Raw genomic sequence first — 9361 nt, 5'->3', positions numbered from 1 at the left:
CTATCTATCTATCTATCTATCTATCTATCTATCTATCTATCTATCTATCTAGCTCTGTCTTTCTATCTATCTATCTATCTATCTATCTTATATCTACCTCAGTGCTCGAAGTGGTAATTTAGAGGTGGGGGTATGGAGATTGAATTCCATATCACCCCATTGTAATTCTACCCCCCCCCCCCACACACCCCCTTCACCCTTCTCCCTGCCTGCTCCCCTCTCTCACACCTTGCTTTTACTTATTCCCTTTCTTTTTCACCCCCTACAATAGTTAGCCTGCCTCCCTCTGTCTGCCCCTCTCTCTAGTCCCTCTCTCACACCCTCCCCTCACTCTAATTCCCTCTTACCTGCGCTGCTGGAGTGGAGCCACCGGGATCCTCTGGTCTTCTTCACTGCAGTTTACCTGGCGCCGCTATGAGCCAATGAGAAGCTGCCATTTGGCAGCTTCTCATTGGCTGGCGGCTGCGAGCCTTGCGATTGGCTGGCGGCCGCGAGTCCCGCGATTGGCTGGCGGCTGCGAGCCTCATGATTGGCTGGCAGCCGCACAGTGCGTGGTGCTTACAGTGCAGCCGGGACCAGGTACTTTGTCCCGGCTGCATGTCAACGCCTCCGCTACCGCGATTGAGATGTGTCCCCTGCGGGACACATCTCTACACATTGCTGCCACTGTTTCAGTGCTGGGATCCCATACTGGATCCCAGCACTGGTGCATTCTCTAAAATGAAGTGGGCCGGGAAGTGGCGGTATGTCATACCGCCGTATACCGCCCCACTTCGACCACTGATCTACCTTCTATCTATCTCTCATATCTATCTCTCATATCTATCTATTTATCTATCTCTATCTATCACATATATTTCTATCTATCTATCTATCTTATATCTACCTTCTATCTATCTATCTCTCATATCTATCTCATATCTATCTATCTATTTATCTATCTATCTCATATCTATCTATCTCATATCTATCTATCTAGCTATCAATTTATCTCATATCTATCTAAATATCTATCTAGCTATCTCATACTGTATCTATCTCTCTCTCTCTTCCTATCTATCTCATATCTAACTATCTATCTATCTATCTATCTATCTAGCTATCTCATACTGTATCTATCAATCTCTCTATCTATCTCATATCTATCTATCTATCTATCTATCTATCTATCTCATACTGTATCTATCAATCTCTCTCTCTCTTTCTCTCTTTCTTCCTATCTATCTATCTATCTATCTATCTATCTATCTATCTATCTATCTATCTATCTATCTTATATCTATCTATCTATCTTATACCTATCTATCTATCTCATATATATCAATCTATCTATCTATCTCATATCTATCTATCTATCTCATATCCATCTATCCATCTATCTATCTATCTATCTATCTATCTCATACTGTATCTCTCTCTCTCTCTCTCTCTCTCTCTCTCTCTCTATCTTCCTATCTATCTCATATCTTTCTATTTGTCATCTATCTATTAATCTATCTATCTATCTATCTATCTATCTATCTATCTATCTATCTATCTATCTATCTATCTATCCACTTGCGGATCTCCAGGTAATGCCAATTTCCAGATATTATGTAGACGTATAATACACAGTGAATGAGTATCTCAATTCAATGCTTGAACCTTTGTCACAAAGCCACCTCTCCCTTCCAGGTACACACGGATGTCTCTTATTTACATTGCAATGGCCTGTTCCAAGCAGTGCATGATTATAAGTGTATAATGTGACCTGCTGCCTGGTCTTTGTCTCTTTTGTGATGCCCTATTCTTTTCTTTCTTTTGATCTCGTGTTTTCCCCAAACATCCCAGACACAGAAGTCTTCCTGACTTAATGGCTTTCTTCGTTGGGCCACATTCTGGCTGGACGTTGCACGCAGTGTGGATGTCATGTGCATAATTAAGACCTGTTCAACATGTCAAAAATAGATGTCCTATTGCCCACTGAAATACATTGGTAAGGAGCCATTTAGTCAGACAAAGTTCCTGAGGCAGCCACTTATATAACCCCCTACCCTGACCCAGTGGTGGATTTGTAGGAGAATGGAGGGCAGGCAGATCTCTGGAGGACCTGGAGACATCAAAGTCTCATTGGAGGTGTCAGGAAGCACCAGACGTGCACTTGTGAAGCCAGAAGTGTGTCTTTCCCAGGAACACACTTCTCTCTAATAGTCACAGCACAATAAAGAGGTGATGCCACCTCCATCATTAGAAGTTCCTCGTTAATTTCACACAACCCTGTGGCAAACACTTAGCTCTTCATCTCCTGGATGCAGGGAGTTCTGTCGTTTGACGGTGAAGATTTCATGTTCTCGAGGAATGCTTTAGAATTGATAAAATATTGCCATTGGTCACGGTACACCGCCTTGCTCGCGCCTAAGCAACAAAATAAATATACGAGTATATATAGTTTAGATTTTTTTATACATTATTTACGGATTTCAGATCCTTCAGAAAACTTGGTTTCTTTCTTCCCAATAGTCTAGAACATGGATATTTTTAAATGTTCGTGTTCTCGGACATTAGTGCTGTTTCATGTCCAAAATAAACCTCCAGCAGATAGAAAGAGAGTTGATCATGATTGTAGTAAGGGCCTGATTCAGAGCCGGACGCTCTGACCAGAGCGCTCGCTCTGAATCAGGGCCGTCCTAGCTCAAATTGGAGCGGCCTCCGGGACGCTCGTATAGCTGTGAGTGACCACCCACAGCTTATGCGAGCGGCCAAAAAGATGGTCGTGATGGTCAAGACCATCGCGACCATTGGGCTTGCGACGAGACCCTTGTGGTAGGGTCTCGTCTGCCGCAAGCCCGGAGTGCTTTTGGCTCTATCAGAGCCCAAAACACTCCCACTGACATCACTAGTGATGTCAGTGGGGCCGGACCCAGACCCATGGGAACGCCTCTGTCTGGGCAGCCCCGCCCCCGGCATGCCCACCAAAGGGGGCGTGCTGTCAATCACCATCGACAGCACGCCCCCTTTGGTGCGAGACCCTGAGCAACGGTTTCCCCGTTGCTCGGCGGTTCTCGAGCATACGCACGACGGAGCAGCCTCCGTCGTGCGCATGCACATTTGGGAAACATCGACCCGCTTGCGAGCGCTTAGCGCTCGCAAGCGGGTCTGAATGAGACCCTAAATTCTGGTCTGACTAGAGAATGTTCCATTAAAAAGAGGATTGGGTTGAGTATACTGGTCGGCTGACGTTTATATGCTTCTAAGAGTCTATGTTCCTATGTATCCATTTGGGATAGGGCTTTGGGCCTGATTTATCAAGGATGGCAGTTGCTAATATGCACGAAATCGGCCGATTGTTGCGTATTGATCGTGTGCATGCATCTCAGTGCGCGAACCGTCCACTGCGATCACAGCAGCTACGAAGACCCATCGCAGAGTGATTGACAGGAAGTGCCATTCGTGGGTGGTGGTCAGGCGAACGCAGGCGTGCCAGAGTGTTTCAACGCCGTTGCAGAGGCGTGGATAAATTAGCCACTGCGATACCATTCGCAGCCTGAGGCCTCATAGCGTGCTCTGAAGTTAGCAGTTCCTGAGTGAGGTCTGACCTACCTTACCTGTGCGTCTGGGTCCGATGTTACTCCATGTTACCGATTATTTCGCTATGTTCATAAAGTATACGGATGTGTGTAAGGGGGAGTGGGCGTCCTTATGTCAGGCTGCGATCACAATGCGAATGCAATTATTTGCATATCACCGCTGATATTAGCAACTGCGTTGCGTGTGGGTGTAGTAGGTATTACCGCTAGATGCAGGGCCGGCGCTTCAAATCCTGACAGCGGCAGCCCGGCAAGGGTGAAAATCCTGATCGTCCTTACGGTAAGTATCGCTAACCTAATTCTACCCCCTAACCCTCCCTTAGGGGTGACTAACTCTAACCTCCCCCCCAAGTGCCTAACCCTGATCCCCACTCTAAGTGCCTAAACCTAACCCCCCCTTCCCCGCAGCCTAAACCTAAGTTCCCGGGGGGATGCCTAACCCTAACCTCCCTCTGTTGGTGCCTGATGCTAACCCCCCTTCCCCATGCCTGGCCCTAACCCTCCCGGGGGGGGCCTGACCCTAAGACCCCCTGGCAGTCCCTAAACCTAACCCCCCCGCCACGACCATCACCTCACAATGCCCAGCTTAACTGCATTCGGTATGCCAGGCGTCGGGATTTAGACACCTATCATTAGACTTAAATCCCATATATATATATATATATATATATATATATATATACTGTACATTAGAGATGTGCAGTTCGGTTTTCCAGAAATCCGAATCCACCCGAATTTCGTGAATCCAGGTAAAGCCGTGTTGCGGTTCTGATCTTTTGAGGAGATCGGGATCTTTTTGTAGTTCGGGATTTGGAATTTAAATCTGAATTTCGAGGTTTTGGTTTATGTAAATTACATGATTTTGGCTGTTTTTTTAAAACTTTTTATAAATTCTTTTAAATAAACCAGATCCAAAACCAAAACACGAAGATGAATCCAAATCCAAAACCAAAACACATATTTATAGCCAAAATTTGTTTTGGATAAGTCCTACTGAAAGGCAAAGCTTCCTTCCTAGCCTAGGCTATTTGGTAGGGGGTTGCAGGAAGGTGGCTGAGATGGGGTGGAGCGGGTACAGATTACCTGGGCCGGTGCCTCTCTATTAGTCCAGGAGTTTAGGGGAAGTGTAACCATACTGCAACGCACACACCATGAGTAAGTACTGAATGAGGGGGCATAGCTGGTTCGGGTCCCCGGTGTAAGTACTGAATGAGGGGGCATAGCTGGTTCAGGTCCCCAGTGTGAGTTAGTAGCCCTTAGGCTACTATAGGTTAATGCCATTTGGAGATGGAGTTATCCTATCGGGGCCAAGCTCTAGAATGGGGGGCTGCGGCCTCTGTCAAGAATGGAGGGACCACAGCAGATATCTCCATAGCACTTAATATCTGTGGGTATCCCTCAAATGTTATTTGATAAATAGGCCCCTTTATAGGACATCTTCCTTGAGACCCTCCCATAAAGGCCCTTCTTGTGGAATTCATTATATAATGTTGACCCTTGTACATTATCTTCCATGACAGACTTTGACTTCTCTAGATATTTCGATGTCACAGCTGGCTTTGCAGTGGCTTTTTCAATAAGGGCCCTTCTTGTCCTGCAACTAAGCTTTGGGGTAGCTGGTATAAGTAGCCTGGCTGAAGTTCTATAAGTCTTCCCTTTCTATACATTTTGTACAGTGTATAGCACCGAGTTCCAATGCCTTTGCAATGATTTTAGAGTGCTCATTTGTCTCCATTTTGAATGTCTTACTGGGAGAGTAGCGCACAGAGATAAGGGCATTTACCTTTACCAAAGAGCCGGCAACAGGTGATCCACTAGTCACGAACCCAAAGCAGAGTCAATGAACACATTGTCTGACTTTTCAGGTACTAGAAAATATTTCAACTGGGCAAATCTGATCTTGCAAGTAAAAGGCGGATGACTACATGCACAAATACATACATCCCCCTGGATGGGATGCAGTCAGGATACCGGTGGGCGCTATCCCACCCGCCGATGTCCCAACACTTACTTCCCAACATGGGACTAAAGATAGGCGTCGAAATCCTGATGCCTATCATTAGCCCCATACGGAATCCCAATACCCGGCATACCGAACGAAGGTATGCCGGGTGCCTTAGCGTCTAGCCACGGGGGTTAGGTTTAGGGATCGGGGAGGGGGGTTTAGGTTTAGGCACTAACGGAGGGAAGTTAGGGTTAGGCACTAGGGAGGGTGGTTAGGGCTAGGCACCCCTAAGGGAGGGTTAGATTTAGGGGGGAGAGAAGTGTAGGTTAGGGTACTTACCTTCAGCTGTTGGGATTTCGACCCGCCAGGCTGCCGCTGTCGGTATTTAAACAGCCTCGGGCATTACATACCGATTCCCCTCTGGATAAGTACCCCAGGAAATGTTATTATTATTATTATAATTTATTTATATGGCGACACAAGTGTTCCGCAGCGCCTTACATAGTACATGAACAAATAAGTAACCAGGGACTTACAATACAATACAAAGCAGGACATAGACATGTATAATAAACATTGCTATATTAGCGACCTTTACGCCCACATAAGCAGCCAAGTGTTAGTTGCCCTAGTGGGGAGTAAGAGATAAATTAAATTACAGTAGGGAGAAGCACAAGAGGGTAGAGGGCCCTGCTCAAAAGAGCTTACATTCTTTAAGGGAGGGGAAGACAAACAGGAGTGACACAGATGGGGTAGGCTCGGAGAAAGGAAGATGTAGCAGCAAGTTAGGATGAGAGCTGGAAGGCTTTAATGAAGTAGTGGGTCTTAAGAGCTCGTTTGAAAGATCGTAGAGAGGGTCACACTAGGACTCACTCACTTACCAATCGTCGGACAGATGTGTCGTGCCTGACATCACAACTGTTACATGTGCCTGCCCAGTTGTGTTGTCAGTCGCCAGCGTCGTCTGCAGCAAGTGGCCAGTGGTTCGAAGCCCAATAGCGGGAGCCCAACAAGGGTGAAGATCCCGATCGTCCCTAAGGTAAGTATCGCTAACCTAATTCCCCCCCTAACCCTAACCCTCCCTTAGGGGTGCCTAACCCTAACCTCCCCCCAAGTGCCTAACCCTAATCCCCCCTCTAAGTGCCTAAACCTAATCCCCCTTTCCCTAGCCTAAACCTAACCCTCACGAGGGGGTGTCTAACCCTAACCCCCCCTTCTCCTAGCCTAAACCTAATCCTCCCGGGGGGGGTGCCTAACCCTAAGTCACGCCGGGAGCCCTAAACCTTACCCTCCCCCCCGGCGGCTGTCCGCGCCTGGCTTACCTTCGTTTGGTATGCCGAGCGTCTGTCTTCTGGCGTATGGTTAATGACAGGCATTGAGTTTTTGACGCCTGTCATTAGTACCATGCCGGGATTAGAAAGTCTGGAAGCCGGCGGTCGGCATTTAGACCATCGGCTTCCAGACTACATCCCGGCACTACACCCCCAACATGACCTGACCACTGTACATGACCATAATACACATCTATTACACTGTATACAGACAAAGGATGCCGAGAGGGAGGGAGTTCCAAAGGTGGGGAGCAGCACGGGCAAAATCTTGGAGGCGGGAGTGGGAGGAATTAATCAGTTGGCATGAAAGGCGGCATGTATTAAGTGAATGAAGAGAGCGGAGAGGAGAGTGAAGGGAGAGGAGATCAGAGATGTAAATGGGAGAGGAATGGGTGAGAGCTTTGTAGGTTAGTGTGAGATCCTTAAATTGGGTTCTGAAAGGGAAGGGGAGCCAGTGGAGGGCTTGTAAGAGAGGGGAGGCAGATGTAGAGCGTTTGGAGAGGAAGATTAGCCAAGAAGCAGCGTTGAGCACAGACTGGAGAGGAGAGAGATGGGATTTCAGGAGGCCAGATAGGAGGAGGTTACAGTAGTCCAATCTGGAGATGACCAGTGAATGTATGAGGGTTTTAGTGGCATCCTGGGTGAGAAAGGGTCTGATCTTGGAAATATTCTTGAGATGGAAACGACAGGACTGTGAGAGGTTCTGAATATGTGGTTTGAAGGAGAGGGAAGAGTCCAGGGTGACTCCAAGACAACGCACTTTGGGACTAGATGAGATAGTTATGCCATCTATTGATAAAGAAATAGTGGGACATGATGTTATGTGGGAGGGTGGGAAGATGATCAGCTCAGTCTTAGACATATTAAGTTTGAGAAATTGCTGGGACATCCAGGAAGAGATAGCAGAGAAGCAGAGAGATGTTCCACTAAAAGATCGGATGATAAATCCAGCATCACATATCTGACGATGAGCTCAGTAGTATCACAGATCTGATGATGAGCTCAGTAGTATCACAGATCTGATGATGAGCTCAGTAGTATCACAGATCTGATGATAAGCTCAGTAGTATCACAGACCTGATGATGAGCTCAGTAGTATCACAGATCTGATGATGAGCTCAGTAGTATCACAGATCAGTTGATGAGCTCAGTAGTATCACAGATCTGATGATGAGCTCAGTAGCATCACAGATCAGATGATGAGCTCAGTAGCATCACAGATCTGAGGATGAGCTCAGTAGCATCACAGATCTGATGACGAGCTCAGTAGCATCACAGGTCTAATGATGAGCTCAGTAGCATCACAGACCTGATGATGAGCTCAGTAGTATCACAGACCTGATGATGAGCTCAGTAGTATCACAGGTCTGATGAAGAGCTCAGTAGTATCACAGACCTGATGATGAGCTCAGTAGTATCACAGATCTGATGATGAGCTCAGTAGTATCACAGATCTGATGATGAGCTCAGTAGTATCACAGGTCTGATGATGAGCTCAGTAGTATCACAGGCCTGATGATGAGCTCAGTAGTATCACAGATCTGACGATGAGCTCAGTAGTATCACAGATCTGAGGATGAGCTCAGTAGTATCACAGATCTGATCTCAGCCACTGGAACCTGCTGCCCTTTGATGTCACCCACAGAGGCCAAACTCTCCTTCTGCTGCTGTCACACTTAGAGGATGTATGGGGAGGTGTTAGGAGAATGGAGAGGCGATAAGGACATACAATCCCAATCTCCTACCATTTGTTCCCCTCCCCTCTTCTGACACACTCTCAAATTATCCCATAAAAAGTCCTGGGAAACCTTCTGTCGACTTTTGTTCCCGCAATGTGAAATCCCGGTGACCTTGTAACCGGCACAAATTGAGGTGGTTCAGGGGGTTACATTCCTTTATGTATCACGACTTTATACAGCCCAGTAGGTGCATCATCATTACAGTTCCGTATGAGAGGAACTTCACTGTGATCATCTCACCATATAAACAGACAAGGACATACAGACGTAGCTACAAAGTACCAATGATGTGGTTACTATTGGGCATCAGGAGCCCCAGAAAGAAAGAATTATTAGAGCCTGTGTTACACATGGGCCCGAGATGCTTAAAATAAAACGGAACATTTTCTGACATGTCTGGTTCACTCCCGGGTTTCCTTCTGATACAATATAGGCACATGCCTGCATATAAGGAAGCTGCTGCTTCTGCTGCACAGGATAATGCTATGTATGATGCACCATATAGCAGCGTAACCTACTAGATATCAGGGGCATCACATGAAGCGGCGGCTTCTCCTGACTCCTGCAACGGACCAAATGTGAGCAATAAGAGTAGACTGTCAGTGTGCATAGGCGTTTCTGTACACATGGTCTGACAGTTCCCTGACTACTGACTATTGTTATGGTCCAAAGAGACCCACGGCGCAGGTCCACTGTCCATATTGAACAATTAGGCCACCACTGCTCGCATCACATGTGTTCCAAGCGGCCGCAGCTGAACTAAGATCAGAAACTGTTCTT

The sequence above is a fragment of the Taudactylus pleione genome, unplaced genomic scaffold (genome assembly GCF_031769625.1).
Source record: "Taudactylus pleione unplaced genomic scaffold, aTauple2 ptg000393l, whole genome shotgun sequence".
Classification (NCBI taxonomy): domain Eukaryota; kingdom Metazoa; phylum Chordata; class Amphibia; order Anura; family Myobatrachidae; genus Taudactylus; species Taudactylus pleione.
Note: the sequence above shows the minus strand (reverse complement) of the source record.